At 36.5% G+C, this 17,908-nt stretch overlaps 2 protein-coding genes across 15 annotated transcripts in view; one reads left to right on the top strand and one right to left on the bottom strand.

The window, feature by feature from the left end:
* LOC106069732 (RUN and FYVE domain-containing protein 2-like) overlaps positions 1-17,908 on the bottom strand; it is a 112,343-nt gene that overhangs the window by 43,506 nt on the left and 50,929 nt on the right. The window lies entirely within an intron of this gene.
* Positions 1,980-17,908, top strand: part of LOC106069735 (uncharacterized) — a 39,273-nt gene continuing 23,344 nt past the window's right edge. The window contains exon 1 of the mRNA XM_013229466.2: positions 1,980-2,207. The gene's annotated coding sequence lies outside the window, so the exon portion shown is untranslated. The remainder of the gene's footprint in view (positions 2,208-17,908) is intronic.

Raw genomic sequence — 17,908 nt, 5'->3', positions numbered from 1 at the left:
GTTGGTCCAATATACAGTATTCTATAAATGACAGTGTTCGTTGGTCCAATATACAGTATTCTATAAATGACAGTGTTCGTTGGTCCAATATACAGTATTCTATAAATGACAGTGTTCGTTGGTCCAATATACTGTATTCTATAAATGACAGTGTTCGTTGGTCCAATATACAGTATTCTATAAATGACAGTGTTCGTTGGTCCAATATACTGTATTCAATAAATGAGAGTGTTCGTTGGTCCAATATACAGTATTCTATAAATGACAGTGTTCGTTGGTCCAATATACTGTATTCAATAAATGACAGTGTTCGTTGGTCCAATATACAGTATTCTATAAATGACAGTGTTCGTTGGTCCAATATACTGTATTCAATAAATGAGAGTGTTCGTTGGTCCAATATACAGTATTCTATAAATGACAGTGTTCGTTGGTCCAATATACTGTATTCAATAAATGACAGTGTTCGTTGGTCCAATATACAGTATTCTATAAATGACAGTGTTCGTTGGTCCAATATACTGTATTCAATAAATGACAGTGTTCGTTGGTCCAATATACAGTATTCTATAAATGACAGTGTTCGTTGGTCCAATATACTGTATTCAATAAATGAGAGTGTTCGTTGGTCCAATATACTGTATTCAATAAATGACAGTGTTCGTTGGTCCAATATACTGTATTCAATAAATGACAGTGTTCGTTGGTCCAATATACAGTATTCTATAAATGACAGTGTTCGTTGGTCCAATATACTGTATTCAATAAATGACAGTGTTCGTTGGTCCAATATACTGTATTCAATAAATGAGAGTGTTCGTTGGTCCAATATACAGTATTCAATAAATGACAGTGTTCGTTGGTCCAATATACTGTATTCAATAAATGACAGTGTTCGTTGGTCCAATATACTGTATTCAATAAATGACAGTGTTCGTTGGACCAATATACAGTATTCAATAAATGACAGTGTTCGTTGGTCCGATATACAGTATTCAATAAATGACAGTGTTCTTTGGTCCAATAGAATGTATTCTATAAATGCCAGTGTTCTTTGGTCCAATATACTGTATTCAATAAATGACAGTGTTCGTTGGACCAATATACAGTATTCAATAAATGACAGTGTTCGTTGGTCCGATATACAGTATTCAATAAATGACAGTGTTCTTTGGTCCAATATACTGTATTCTATAAATGCCAGTGTTCTTTGGTCCAATATACAGTATTCAATAAATGCCAGTGTTCTTTGGTCCAATATACAGTATTCTATAAATGAGAGTGTTCCTCTATAAATGATTCACCTTCAAAAGAAAGGTTTAGCTAGAACCGGCAGTTAAAAAAAAATGAAATTCTAAGAAAGTACTAGATGACTCTAGCCATAAAGTTTGAGAAGTGTAGTAGATTAACCCTGAAGTTATAGAAGTTAGTTGTAGTAGTTAGTTGTAGTAACTAGTTTGTACACGGATCAAGTTGAAACTTAAAACAGTTATTTACTGTACCTAAAAAAAAAAACATGAATCAATCTAAAAATTAATCAATTAGTCAATTAATTATTGGAAACTTATTATTTTGTTTGATATCAAATAAGGGAAATAATTTCTTCATTATTAAGAGATATAGTTGTAAGTTCGGATTTCTTCCATTTAGATAAGCTTTATTTTTATTAAAAGATTCCATATTTTGCTTGTTCAATTTATAATTGATCCAACTAGTATTTAAAAAATAATAAACCCACTATCTCCCCGACGCTTGTTCCCCCCCCCCCCCAAAGAAATTCAGTTTAAAAAGTGTATTCCTCCCCCCCCCCCTCGCAATCTACATACTTAATGAATGAACCAAACTGTATGGTGTGGGAGAGGGGGGGGCAGTCATAAGTTAGGTTCTAAACACCCTACGCCTACATAGTCCGGCAGGCTTAGGAATAATTGCACAGCACCTAACGTGGGGTGGACACAACTCGATGTCTCCTGGATCAGACGCCTAGGGATAACTCAGCCTACAGACGAACGAGAGGCTGCTGTAAAGCATATATAAGTCTGAGGACAGACAGAACTTTCTCTTTATCAACCCATTCGTTATATTTTAGATTTAACACGCACGCACGCGTTCACACACACACACACATACACGCCAAACGAACGCAAGACTTTTATTTTTATAGTTGATTTTATTTTCGTTTCGGCAGTGCGGCCGCTGTTTTAGAGGTAAGTGCAGTTGGATCTTGTGTATGTGAAGTTATCATTGTTCTATGTGCACGTGACTATCTCTTATTGAGTGCATTGGCTAATTGTGTTTTTTTTTTTTTTTTTTTTTTTTTAAAACCAATATATTGGTTATTCAAACAAACTGTAAGTGTCTATAGGTAAGAAAGTAGTATTGGTAAGAACATGATCATTTGTATTGAGATATATAACCCTGTATGTTTGAACATACGGCGGACAACGACTTTGTCTGCAAGAGATGCAGGAAAATATGCAAGTCATAACTGATTTTACATGGACATGTGAAACACTGCACTCATCCTTAATATTTGCATGGCAGGTGCTGTACGTATGATAGAACCGCAAGTCACGGTTAATATGAAAAATATTGTAAATTTAAATGGAGTTTTTTTTTTTAAATTCATATAACTGAAAGTTCGCTTCATACAATTTAGATTTGATTAATATAATACTTCAGATATTTGATAATAGTTATTACAGATTTGAAAAAAAAAAAAAAGGTATCTTGGAACGATCGAAGAGTAAGGGAGAGAAGCAATAAAGTAATTTTTTCTAACACCACTACTATGTTGAGTATTTTTATCGCCCCTTTTAAACAAGCAAAAAAAAAAAATAAATATAGGAAGCGTATTAAAGTTTTGAAGTTGTATCCATTTATCATTCATCATTATACACTAGGAAGCAAATATCATGTGTAACCTGTGGGTGTATGTTTTTTTTTTAAAAAAAAAAAAAAGAAAGATAGTTTGTGTTTTCACATAAACTTGTAGCCGGTCCTGTGGATCGGCCGTGTTGGTAAGCAATGAAGGTAAAGGCATGTTTTGATGAAATCGGTGGCATATTTTTTTAAAGGTAAAATTATATTAATAAATACCAAAACTTAATAAAGAGATTTAAATAATATTACTCTTTCTTGTAACATCCACAGCAATACTAACAAATGTCAGTATACAAAAAATTAAGACTTAAGGTATTGTTTTATACATAGTATTATAGTATGAAGAGAACATTTGCATATTTCATTTAAAACAAAAACAAAAACAAGAACAAAAAGAAACCAGTTGCTAATTTTTTTAGCAAGCAACAAATAAATAAAATATATAATAAAATAAAATAGATTTAAAAAAAAATGGAGAAATCGAATTTTCAACAGCTCTATTAGTTTTTGAGATTTAAACGTGACAGACGGACGGACTGACCGCACTGTACGTTTGGGCAGGGCCGGTCTTAGGCCACTGCAACCTATGGGGTCGCAGTGGGCCCCGCGCTTTTATAGGCCCCGCGCATATTCAATGTGTAATTATTAAATTGCAGAATATATACGAAAAAGTCATGGAGAACTGAATTTATTAAAATCTCCTGAAAACCCATAAAAATCTCCTGAAAATAGTCAAAATTGTCATTCATTGCAGAAAACGCCAATCCTACGCGCAATAAAAGAAAAAAGGCATTGACAGCTTTCATTCAATAAAATGTTATAATCCGGCGAATTTTCACCTTAATCGGAGGTTACAATTCTTTATTTACTTTTATAGTCACTGGCATATAAATATGCTATAGGTAGCACGGTTCGTAAATTAAAGTTAATTTGATCGCAATTTTGTTTTTAGTAAAGAATAAATAAAATTCAAAGTCGAATTTTTTTTCTAATACAAAATCTTAAATTTTCACTTATTACCCTTATTCCCACCCAGACTAGGCCCCGCGCAATCAGTTTCGCATAGGGCCCCGCAATGGTTAGGATCGGCCCTGCGTTTGAAGGCCGCTAAAAACACATACACTTTAAAACAGAAAAAAAAAGGATGCATTGTTCGTAACGTTTAAAATTGTGTAAATATCTTGAAAGTATTTAACCAGTAGGAATTGAACCTCTAGCTACAGCTGACGTTGAGATGTAAGTCAATGCAGTTTATCAATAGAGATATTGTTTCATTATGTAGTTACAATCTCCATTGTTCAGTATCTAAAGTGTCACGTATTTAACATAGGTGTTCACTGAATGGCTGTCAAATGAAGTAATCACTGACCCCTGTTTCTTCAGCCATTACTTCCTGTTCAAACATCACACGTACAGTCAGTGGCGTAGCTAGCAGTGTGCGGGTGGTGCGGGCCGCACAGGGCATCAAGTGATGAGGGGCATCAAGCCAAGGAAGAAACACTAACAAATGTATTTATTTCGCTGCTGTTTTTCTCCTATATGCTTCCTTACTATACATTTAAGCTGCAGATTATCTTGAATCAATTTAATTACATTTGTTTAAAGCTCTGAAGCCAACGCACTTTTACACTTTCTTCAGGGTCACATGGTACATGCATTGTTCAATGCTCTGCATTTTAATGAGGGACAAAGATGTGTTGGTACATTTTTTTTTATTAAATTCTTCAGTATACTAGTTTCATCTAAATCTAGTTTTTATTAATATGCCTCTTAACTCTAGTTAACTTTTGTAGCCTATTTTCATTTCATTGTGATTCTTTTTAGTTTTAGTCATTCTGGAAAGAATTCACTACTTCTAATCAATTTTAATATCCATATTTTTACATTTTGACTTTTATTTTCGGTGAATTTTTTGTTTCATCTCGAGATCATTGTAATGTTGAAATGTAAACACAAACTCAGCAATAGGACAGGCAAGAAAGCTTTGGAAAGTCTCCTTCTTCCAGCTAATGCCAAAGTTTTCAGAAAGTGAATGTATTACTAAACAAAATTTTTTTTTGCTACCTCTGCTAACTCTTCTCAACAAGGTAAAGTACTACATCTACATTTAAATCCAATGACAGATTCAATGAGTAATGGAGGTTATCTATAAAATGGAAAACTATAAATGAGACCAACAGAGCTCACATTCAGCAATCGCTGCGAGTAGGGAACTGTATTGACAGCAAGGCGCCAAGGCGCAAGATTTAATTAAAGAATAGGGAAAGAGTACAGAGATTATCTAAAGAGAATCTTGGACATCATTCGTTTTCTCTCAAAGCAAATTCTGGCACTCTGTGGACATCGCTAAGTTAAAGAAGTAGTGGAGGGTCAAAAATGAAAGCAATTTCTTGGATTTGGTGAAACCATTATCCAAGAACAAACCACTCCTGACATACCATGTGCTTCAAACCAAGCTTAGTTCCACACCGAAAGCGTAAATGTCCCCACAAATACAAAACGAGTTTATTGTAATTTTGGACGATTACGAAATCAAATCCTACAGCAAGTGAAACAATTTTTTAAAACTTTATTTTTTGAACAGTAGCCTACACCTGACATGTCAAGGCTGAATTAAACTTCCAAAATTAGTGCAATATTGGCTGCATGAAAAAAAACAGACAAAAAAACGTAGATTCTGTAGAAACACACATATAAGAGCTACGGGTGGATTTTTTTTTCATTGGACCAAATTCTTCTAGAAATTATTATCATTCTTGATGGTATTCATAGCAATATTGACAAAAACAAATTTCCTATGAATAGAAAGAGACATCAACGTTGTCGCAGTTTGTTCAGAAGCCTCCAACTAACGAAACAAGGGTTGTTGAGATCTAGAGTTTTATAAAATGTTAATGTAGGAGTTAGTATGACAAAACTTACATAACTTAGCAATACAAATGTAAAAATTTTTTTTTTACAAAAAATCTAAAACCATTTGCATAAATGAATTAAAAATATGTTAAATAATAATCTCCCTCACTAACGAGCCTCCCATGTTCGTTATTATGAATAGTGAATAGTTGTAAAAGTGGTGTATTTTTATATAAAAAAAATATTTGCATAAGTGATTTAAAAAATTAGATTTTTTCGCTTTCAAAAAAAGAAAAAGTAGCCGTTGCATTAGAACTTTGAATGGTTTAAAATATTATGATGTCGGATTTTCACTATCTTTTCTTGTCTAAAGGGGACAAATTAATAGCGTCTTTTCCCTTTTTGGGGGCCGCTAAAAAAATGTTGATAAAATTATTGATAAATTGCTAGTAAGAATGTACTAAGATTTATTTGTAGTTTCTTTTTTTTAAATAGATTTTTTTCCAAATTAACAATACTTTAACATTAAATGCACAAACCTTTTGGAGAAAAAAAGGACTTTTTGTTTGGGGGGGGGCATCATGAGGACCTGCCGCACCAGGCATCAAATACCCTAGCCACGCCACTGCGTACAGTTTTAAAATGAAACCAAATGAAATTCCCTATTCTCTAAGTGATTCCCACATTTTTTCCTTAACAAAACACTTGGCACACTTTGAGTATTTGGAGGAATACTTTACTTATTTTTTTTTTTGAGGTTAATTAACATGGTGGCCTACTAGTTAATAATTCCAGTAGTTCTTAGAATACCTATTTAGGCCTCGGGGAACACAGTTTGGGAAACACTGCTCTAAATGGTTCATAGTACATTACATTACATCATTCACACGCACCACATCAACAACCTAATCCTAATCCTGGAACAGCTTTGCTAAGCGAAGTGCATTAGGTATCTGGAGAGTGATTTCATTTATTGGCTGTGTACATGTGACTAGTGTACACATTCCATCCTTACAATAGGCCTATTTATTGGCCGTGTACTTGTGACTAGTGTACACATTCCATCCTTACAATAGGCCTATTTATTGGCCGTGTACTTGTGACTAGTGTACACATTCCATCCTTACAATAGGCCTATTTATTGTACGTGTACTTGTGACTAGTGTACACATTCCATCCTTACAATAGGCCTATTTATTGGCCGTGTACTTGTGACTATTGTACACATTCCATCCTTACAATAGGCCTATTTATTGTACGTGTACTTGTGACTAGTGTACACATTCCATCCTTACAATAGGCCTATTTATTGGCCGTGTACTTGTGACTAGTGTACACATTCCATCCTTACAATAGGCCTATTTATTGGCCGTGTACTTGTGACTAGTGTACACATTCCATCCTTACAATATGCCTATTTATTGGCCGTGTACTTGTGACTAGTGTACACATTCCATCCTTACAATAGGCCTATTTATTGTACATGTACTTGTGACTAGTGTACACATTCCATCCTTACAATAGGCCTATTTATTGTACGTGTACTTGTGACTAGTGTACACATTCCATCCTTACAATAGGCCTATTTATTGGCCGTGTACTTGTGACTAGTGTACACATTCCATCCTTACAATAGGCCTATTTATTGTCCGTGTACTTGTGACTAGTGTACACTTTCCATCCTTACAATAGGCCTATTTATTGGCCGTGTACTTAAGACTAGTGTACACATTCCATCCTTACAATAGGCCTATTTATTGGCCGTGTACTTGTGACTAGTGTACACATTCCATCCTTACAATAGGCCTATTTATTGGCCGTGTACTTGTGACTAGTGTACACATTTCATCCTTACAATAGGCCTATTTATTGGCCGTGTACTTGTGACTAGTGTACACATTCCATCCTTACAATAGGCCTATTTATTGGCCGTGTACTTGTGACTAGTGTACACATTCCATCCTTACAATAGGCCTATTTATTGGCCGTCATTTATCATTCAACAAGACGGAAGCGGGCAATGAAATATTACTCTTGGAAACGTGAGGTGTGAAAGGATTTCTTTTCTCAAAGATTTTTATTTTTAGTCAAGTCAGATGATTTTATCTGTAGTCAAGTCAGAAGATTTTATCTGTAGTCAAGTCAGATGATTTTATCTTTAGTCAAGTCTTAAGATTTTATCTTTAGTGAAGTCTTAAGATTTTATCTTTAGTGAAGTCTGAAGATTTTATCTGAAGTCAAGTATTAAGATTTTATCTTTAGTCAAGTCTTAAGATTTTATCTGAAGTCAAGTATTAAGATTTTATCTTAAGCCAAGTCTGAAGATTTTATCTGAAGTCAAGTCTTAAGATTTTATCTGAAGTCAAGTCTTAAGATTTTATCTGAAGTCAAGTCTGAAGATTTTAACTGAAGTCAAGTCTGAAGATTTTATCTGTAGTCAAGTCTGAAGATTTTATCTGAAGTCAAGTTTTAACATTCTTTGATTGCGATGGGTCTAGCTGAGTGCTGGATGTACCTACAGGCAACCTAAACTAGAGCTGAGTGCTGGATGTACCTACAGGCAACCTAAACTAGAGCTGAGTGCTGGATGTACCTACAGGCAACATCAACTAGACCTTAGTGCGCCAACCCAAAAGGGTTCACGGAATAGTTTCAAGCAAAGAAAAAATTGCCTGATATTGTAAACAACAGGAGCGTCGCCAGAAGTGGTGTTTGAATTATAAAGGGCCTCACATCTCTAATAGATTAGGGCCTTATCAAGTGTAAATGCAGTCCTGACGCAAGGAATGAAGAATACATAAGTGGGAAAAATGTTTTGGCTAGATCGAAGTATACAAAACAATAGTGTTATAACACTTAGAAACAACCATTTCAATTTGATAGCAGATAAAATGTGATACACACGAATGTCAAGTCTACTATCAATCAAATTTGACCAAACTTCATAGAGTAACATGTAAATGTTTGAAGGCGGCCCCTTGTAACATACGAATTACAAATTGCTTATCAAAAACAGTGGATTGGTATCACGAATGGTGGAATCCACTATAATACTAGCGGTAAGCTCGCAATTGAAAGTACAAATCCTGCAGTAGAGGCTTTCATTGAAAAGATAATCACAGTTATCCTAATTTGTTTTTATTTTGAATTTTAAGAAACTGAAAGTTATATATCTTTTAGTTTTCTTTTTAAGTTTTTAAAAATAGAAAATCATAGTAATCTTTCTTTTGTTTCTATTTAGATTTTAAGAAAATCTTGGTTATCTTTCTTTTTGCTTCGATTTTGATTTTTTTTCTAAGATCTACTTTGCATTTCGAAGACATTTTTTAAAGCAATAAAATACAGTCAGAAAAAAAGAAAGTGTTTTTGGTCGATAGTATTGAAATGTAAGAGAAATGTAAGAGAATTAAAACTGGAAGACTAAATGAAAGAGATTGATAATACATCTCTTATCCAAAATAAAATACTCTGAAAGACACAAAGATAAAGGTACATTCCTCGTCCCATATACTAGGACAAATTTGTACAAATACTCCTTCTTCCCTAGTGCTATTAGAGCATGGAATGGGTTGCCTGAGCTAGCCAGGAAAACCAGTGACTTGGCAGAATTTAAGTCATTGGTTAATATGCATGACTAAATGCATGACGCGTAGGACGTAATCATCTTCTTTTTTGAAGTAACGTCTGTATTATATAAGATAAGATAAACCGTAAACCGGATACGCCAAAAAGCTAGCTATTTATAAATGTATCTCTAAATGTTTATCTATCTATAAAAAGCATGTCTTCTGCGAATGAAGGTTCCAAACTTCTGGGTTATTTCTAGCAAGTGAGTCTTGGTGTAAGACTAGTTTTATCGGGTTCCGTCAAATTGGGATATTTCCGGGATTAAAAGTGGAATACGATGATGGTAGATAATTAGCAGCACACACAATACACGAAAGAGTAGTTCTTTCTATATCTCACTAAAACAGTGGCTCATACAATTAAATGTAGAGATCATCAAAAGAAACGCTTCAAAGTGTGATCTGCTACTCATTATTTCATTATTTCAGTGGCCAGGTAAAAAAACAACTGAGACAATGACACAAAACCTAGACCTCTAGAGTCTGCTATTTAGAGTGATATGTCGAGCTCAACGAGATACTATTTAGGTTTACACTAGCAGTTGACAGGATTTCTCTCCTATTCCTCACCTGTAGCAGTAGGTATATCAAATATTCACGTTCAATGATAGTATTGGAATTTACAGCAAAGCAAAAAGCTGTCCTTATGAAATCTTAGATTGTAACACACTCCGTCAAAGTAGACAGTTTTCGCATCAACCCAGGCTATCATTAAACTTAAAACCCATCAACCCAGGCTATCATTAAACTTAAAACTTATAGTTAAGTTAACATCCTGTACAATCCTGAGCACACCATAGACTCCCGTCTTACATACGTTGGTTATGAGTACATACGTTTTGTAAATATTGTTGCAACTCTAGGGTAGGCACTCAACGTAAAGGCATGCAACTCAACACAGTTTAACAGGAAATAATAGTTGTGTTTATTCACGAGGGTAAACAAATAACATCCTTCAGCTTCCTCAGAGTCTTATTACTAAGTGTACCAGTCCTTAGCTCCTTAACCCGAATGTGGACCAACGACAGCCTTCCCCGCTTCGCTCCAGGTCCCTACTACAACCTTCAGGCTGCACAAAAGTTGGCCTTTTAGCTTCCCAAACATTCAGACTCTTCATAATCCCTGATGCACTGTTCTTCTCTCCATTCTAGCGTCTTCCTGTTTACGTTCACTAGTGCGCACCTCAAGCACTGGTGCAAGGCAGGGTTACAACAATATTAATAAAAATACAGTTTAATTCTTACTTATTCATATCCTTTAGAGATGATGTCACAAAATATGTAGTAAGCAACTGGTTCTGCGTGAGTATACTGCTGTCATTCTTAATACCCGGGTCTTGAAGACAAAGCCGAACACATCAGGGGTGGACAACTCTTTTCGGCCTTTTTAAATTTCCGACTCACGGGCCGCACGATTCAGTCCTACGAGGTCGATCCTCTACAGCATGAACTGTGGACAGCATCGTGTCAAGGGCTGGATATAGCCCACAGGTCGTAGTTATGGCCATCACTGCTTAAAGTTAATGTGCTCTGTATACAAAACAATGTGGTTTATAAAGTAGTTAGCAAGAACCCGTCAAAAGACGGACTGCTCAGAATACAATGTAACGTTTTATCTGGACTCTCTTTAAAAAGCAGTGAGGCTAAGTGGTCAAACGTTTGGCTTCCTACTCGAGAAGTTCAGGTGAACTGTGTGTTTGTGATGAGCTAGTGTATATATTCAAATATCCTACAGCAGAAACTAAAGGTGATCAACAGATGAACTGACTTGAGAGCATTGCCCTTACCTAGGACTACGCCTCGAGTACTGTTCAATGTTCCCTAATGTTCCCTAATGTTCCCTAATGACACTCTCTTCATGGCTTCGAAAAGCTGAAGGAAAAAGTGGGTGGGTGGAAGTCGGCGCATTCACGAAACTGGCAGAGAAGTTGATAGAATGTAACGCGAATGTCGTGGGTTCGATCCCCCTTACAAACAATTTGTTTTTCCAAAAACGATCCGATATGATCCTTTCTTATCAAATCCGTAACAATTTTATTTGAACATAAAGCTGGACTTGGTTTTTTAAAGAAAAAAATATATTTTCGAAAAATGAATGCTGCGTTTCGCGACATGCTCGGTTGGAATTAAAGGTAATAACTATGCAGTAAAGGTTTTCATTAAGAAACAAAACAAAACAAAAATCATCCTTCATGTAAAATCAAACATTTGATCGAGTCCATGCTAAGTAAATCTCACACACTGTGGAAGGTAATATACACTAGAAGTTGGCAGGAGCAAACTTAAAGTTGGCAGGAACAAACTAAAAGTTGGCAGGAACAAACTAAAAGTTGGCAGGGGAACAAACTAAAAGTTGGCAGGAACAAACTAAAAGTTGGCAGGAACAAACTAGATGTATCACTTGAGTCTGTGACGTCTCTATTACTTCCAAGTCAATTCAATTGTTGAACTCGTGTATGTAAAGTTCTTGTCATTGAAATCAAATGATTCTTTTATTTTATTGCAAAGTAGTAGCTCTGGCTTTGTAAACACTAGCATTTCAAACGTGTAAGAAAAAGATTCTACAGATATTTGGTATTTTCCATATTCTGTAAATGGGCTATTTGAAAAACAAATTTTGCAAACTAAAATCAATTTCTATTTGACAAGTGACAGCCAGGAGACTGACCGGGACAACATACCTCTGGGTAAGACAAGCTAAGAGTCTGGTATGAATTACTTCATAAGAAAACACCAGAGAATTGTTCAACTCTTAAGTGTCGTGATCGTTTGTTGATATAACATTATCAATACTATCAGTGAATGGTTTAGTGATACAATACTATCAGTGAATGGTTTAGTGATACAATACTATCAGTGAATGGTTTAGTGATACAATACTATCAGTGAATGGTTTAGTGATACAATACTAGATACAATACTCTACATACTTACACAATACTATATATGCTTACGCAATACTATATATGCTTACGCAATACTATATATGCTTACACAATATTCTACATACACAATATTCTACATAATATGTTTTAACAGGACTTTCACGTTCTTGGAATTTCCGAATGCAAGACTTTTCTGACTGGAGAGTTGAATCAATTAATGTTCAGGAACACTGTCTTCTAAGTCTAGATCTGAATGCGTATCATTGGACTAGTAGGACGTGCACTAGATCTATACATTCGCTTAACCAGGAGTCTTTCTCTGCGAGAAGGGGGGCGGGGTAAGAAAAATGTTGTTCATTCATTAATTTTTAAAAGAAAAACAATCACTTCTACGTATAGATCTAGACGTAGTCCATAATTAGATTTACATAAAAATATAAGCAAAGCTTAGATAATCTATTGATAAACCTAAAGCAACTTTATATTTTATAAACAGTTTATTTAAATTGAATAATCCCAATGATATAGATCCAGGGATTTTAGGCCTTTAAATCTAGACGTAGGAGACAATGTGAAAAATTGTCCTGAACAGTGAACATTAATGTATTAAAAACGATTGAATCAATAAAGCCTTACATTTGGAAATTCACGAACGTATGGTCCTTTCAAGCAGGCGATAGTCCTTTCAAAACCAATGTTGGCCCTAGATCTAAGTCTAGTACTCAAGCCTAATTTACATTTATTTATTTTTTACTCTGAAAAATGATAGCTAGAGTTTTCCCCGTGCAGACAACGAGCTAGTAATTCTTGTCTCAGCAACATACATCCACTGTTACATTTCTAGGAAATTCGTTACAGTCGTTTTTGAGATAAGCTTTTTCTAGGTTTCTGAAGGTTCCATGAAGTTATGACTTGAATGGAGGTATTGTAAAAAATAGAGTAAATAGAATGTGCGCAAAAATGGAAAATAATAAAATCTGAAAAAAAAAAAAATCTAAATAAAAATTAAAGAAATATCGGAGGAAAAATACGATTTTTTTTTAACAGAACAATGGATCGGATGAAACTTTAGGAATTACAAAGTATTTGTTGAAAATTCCCATCACAGTGTAACTTTAACAAATCTTCTGATCCCTTCCCGCCCACCTCATGTAACAAATTTCTATACCCCCCCCCCCTTTTCCCTCCTTTAGTCGTTACGTACTATAGGAACGTTCCCCAAGGTAATGTCGGGGAAACACCGCCTTCACTGCGAACCGCCAGTCTAAGGTCAAAGACCTAGCCCCCCCCCCCCCCCCCCCCGAATGACATTTACCGTTATGCGATGAGTTAAGTGGATGAACCTTCTTTCAATCTCGGATTCATGTGGTCACGTGGTTATCTTTCCGTCGATCATTTTTTCTCTCGCTTAGCTACTGAACTCCAAAAGTTTTAAGTCGCTTGTCACGAGAATAATGGGGCCAGTGCGAAGTGACGCTGAACTTGTTCGCAAAGACAAGTGACGCTGAACTTGTTCACAGTGAGAAGTGACGCTGAACTTGTTCACAATGAGAAGTGACGCTGAACTTGTTCACAGTGAGAAGTGACGCTGAACTTGTTCACAGTGAGAAGTACCATGACGCTGAACTTGTTCACAGTGAGAAGTACCATGACGCTGAACTTGTTCACAGTGAGAAGTACCATGACGCTGAACTTGTTCACAGTGAGAAGTGACGCTGAACTTGTTCACAGTGAGAAGTACCAGGACGCTGAACTTGTTTACAGTGAGAAGTACCATGACACTGAACTTGTTCACAGTGAGAAGTACCACGACGCTGAACTTGTTCACAGTGACAAGTGACGCTGAACTTGTTCACAGTGTGAAGTAACATGACGCTGAACTTGTTCACAGTGAGAAGTACCATGACGCTGAACTTGTTCACAGTGAGAAGTGACGCTGAACTTGTTCACAGTGAGAAGTACCAGGACGCTGAACTTGTTCACAGTGAGAAATACTATGACGCTGAACTTGTTTACAGTGAGAAGTATCATGACACTGAACTTGTTCACAGTGAGAAGTGACGCTGAACTTGTTCACAGTGAGAAGAACCATGACGCTAAACTTGTTCACAGTGAGAAGTACCATGACGCTGAACTTGTTTACAGTGAGAAGTACCATGACACTGAACTTGTTCACAGTGAGAAGTACCATGACGCTGAATTTGTTCACAGTGACAAGTGACGCTGAACTTGTTCACAGTGAGAAGTAACATGACGCTGAACTTGTTCACAGTGACAAGTGACGCTAAACTTGTTCACAGTGACAAGTGACGCTGAACTTGTTCACAGTGAGAAGTACCATGACGCTGAACTTGTTCACAGTGAGAAGTACCATGACGCTGAACTTGTTTACAGTGAGAAGTACCATGACACTGAACTTGTTCACAGTGAGAAGTACCATGACGCTGAATTTGTTCACAGTGACAAGTGACGCTGAACTTGTTCAAAGTGAGAAGTAACATGACGCTGAACTTGTTCACAGTGAGAAGTACCATGACGCTGAACTTGTTCACAGTGAGAAGTAACATGACGCTGAACTTGTTCACAGTGAGAAGTACCATGACGCTGAACTTGTTCACAGTGAGAAGTAACATGACGCTGAACTTGTTCACAGTGAGAAGTACCATGACGCTGAACTTGTTCACAGTGAGAAGTACCATGACGCTGAATCTGTTCACAGTGAGAAGTACCATGACGCTGAATCTGTTCACAGTGAGAAGTACCATGACGCTGAATCTGTTCATAGTGAGAAGTACCATGACGCTGAACTTGTTCACAGTGAGAAGTACCATGACGCTGAACTTATTCACAGTGAGAAGTACCATGACGCTGAACTTATTCACAGTGAGAAGTACCATGACGCTGAACTTGTTCACAGTGAGAAGTACCATGACACTGAACTTGTTCACAGTGAGAAGTACCATGACGCTGAACTTAATCACAGTGAGAAGTACCATGACGCTGAACTTGTTCACAGTGAGAAGTACCATGACGCTGAATCTGTTCACAGTGAGAAGTACCATGACGCTGAATCTGTTCATAGTGAGAAGTACCATGACGCTGAACTTGTTCACAGTGAAAAGTAACATGACGCTGAACTTGTTCACAGTGAGAAGTAACATGACGCTGAACTTGTTCACAGTGAGAAGTACCATGACGCTGAACTTGTTCACAGTGAGAAGTACCATGACGCTGAACTTGTTCACAGTGACAAGTGACGCTAAACTTGTTCACAGTGACAAGTGACGCTGAACTTGTTCACAGTGAGAAGTACCATGACGCTGAACTTGTTCACAGTGAGAAGTACCATGACGCTGAACTTGTTTACAGTGAGAAGTACCATGACACTGAACTTGTTCACAGTGAGAAGTACCATGACGCTGAATTTGTTCACAGTGACAAGTGACGCTGAACTTGTTCAAAGTGAGAAGTAACATGACGCTGAACTTGTTCACAATGAGAAGTACCATGACGCTGAACTTGTTCACAGTGAGAAGTAACATGACGCTGAACTTGTTCACAGTGAGAAGTACCATGACGCTGAACTTGTTCACAGTGAGAAGTGACGCTGAACTTGTTCACAGTAAGAAGAACCATGACGCTGAACTTGTTCACAGTGAGAAGTGACGCTGAACTTGTTCACAGTAAGAAGAACCATGACGCTGAACTTGTTCACAGTGAGAAGTGACGCTGAACTTGTTCACAGTAAGAAGAACCATGACGCTGAACTTGTTTAATTGAATGTATTGAGCTCAATAAATGCAACGAGGAACAAACTGACATCATTAAAGGGTTTAACATTCCTAGTTAATAGGTCTATTTGGTACGTCTAGTGAACAGACCTCTACTTAGAAGATCTAATTAGTAAGTTGACATTAACAGATGCTATCTTAGAAGTGATCTTTTAACTTACAAAATTTTTAATCCAATGAGATATACGGTGCATAACAGACTCAGTGAATAGTAGCAACTCTAGAACAGTTTTGGAAAAAAAAAATTGAGTCCGTGGCATAGGTTATAGCATAGGTAATATTTTCTTATACTCTGGAGATCAAGAGGTACATCAGGTCGTCATGGACAAAACCCAAGCATATTTTATCAGTCCTATAATTATAGGGGACAAATGTCTGTTGACGCTTTGAAACAACATTGATACAATGACCTGTATTCATTCCTTACTGACCTGTATTCACAGACTTTGACCTGAATTAGTCCACTTGGACAGTATTTCTCCACTCTGGCCTGTACTCCTTCAATCTGGCCTGTATTCATCCACAATGACCTGTATTCGTCCTTACTGGCCTGTATTCATCCACTTGGACCTGAATGCCTCATTTAATGATGCTAGTAGTCAGAAGAGTACTCAAAGCTTAACTCGCAAGATTCTAGATTCAAACCCTACGACCTCTGGTTCAGCACACCAGTTGTTTACATTTCCATCCCTTCATCTAAATCATCCTATTCTACATAAATACCCGATAATTCAGCAACATAGTCACGTGGTGCTGGCAGGCGACCGACAATATATACATATATATTTATTTTTTTCATCACGCTAATTTATTACTTTATTAAAACTTGATACGTAAAACATGTTACGCTTGTAGCAAGTGAAACATTTCCAGTTTGATTTGATGCATTGTCATTTAAATTAAAGATTTATAACTTTAAAAAGTCGACAAGTAATTAAAATATTTAAAATGAAAGATAGAAAGAGAAAATATCCCAGCTATCACGTTATTTACTAGAAGACTAGAATGCAATGGCTTACTGTGACAAGGAAAAAATATACACCAACGCTTATTGAAGATATGAAATAGTAATACAAATCAAAGATTCACTACAAACTTCATTACAATGAGAGGAAACCAAGAGAAGAATGGACAAGAGGAGAAACCACACACACACACAATAAATGGAGACCAAAACTTTGGCGAGGTCATCCTAGCATAAGTATGTACAATTCCCACCCTCACCCATCCCTCAGTCGGTTTCAACGTTGGGTCACCACACATGATCTGTCGACTGTCTTTCTCCATTCCTCATTTCTCAATCTGGGGTTTTAATTTTTCCATAGTCCAAAGTTGCTCTCAGCTTAAAAAAACAAAACAAAAACAGACTCGCCTTCCATTGTTCTCTTGTTGTGTGCTCCTCAGATCAAACTCCCTAGACCTTCTTTTGGTTCAATTATTGTGACTACTGAGATCTTATATAATACAGACGTTACTTCAAAAAAGAAGATGATTACGTCCTACGCGTCATGCATTTAGTCATGCATATTAACCAATGACTTAAATTCTGCCAAGTCACTGGTTTTCCTGGCTAGCTCAGGCAACCCATTCCATGCTCTAATAGCACTAGGGAAGAAGGAGTATTTGTACAAATTTGTCCTAGCATATGGGACGAGGAATGTGCCTTAGAGGACAAAGTGAGTTTGTTGGGAGTGTGTGTGTGTAGGTAGATGATTGCGAGCACGTAAATATGATACTTACATCACTCGGTGTGTGTGTGTGTGTGTGTGAGAGAGAGAGAAAAAGTCGCCTACAATTAAAAATATATTTGGTTCAGGACTAGACAACATCAAAACAATCACAACGCCATGATGTTGAACTAAGGTGTGTAG

The sequence above is a fragment of the Biomphalaria glabrata genome, chromosome 2 (assembly GCF_947242115.1).
Source record: "Biomphalaria glabrata chromosome 2, xgBioGlab47.1, whole genome shotgun sequence".
NCBI lineage: Eukaryota > Metazoa > Mollusca > Gastropoda > Planorbidae > Biomphalaria > Biomphalaria glabrata.
This window is presented reverse-complemented; position numbering and strand designations above follow the sequence as displayed.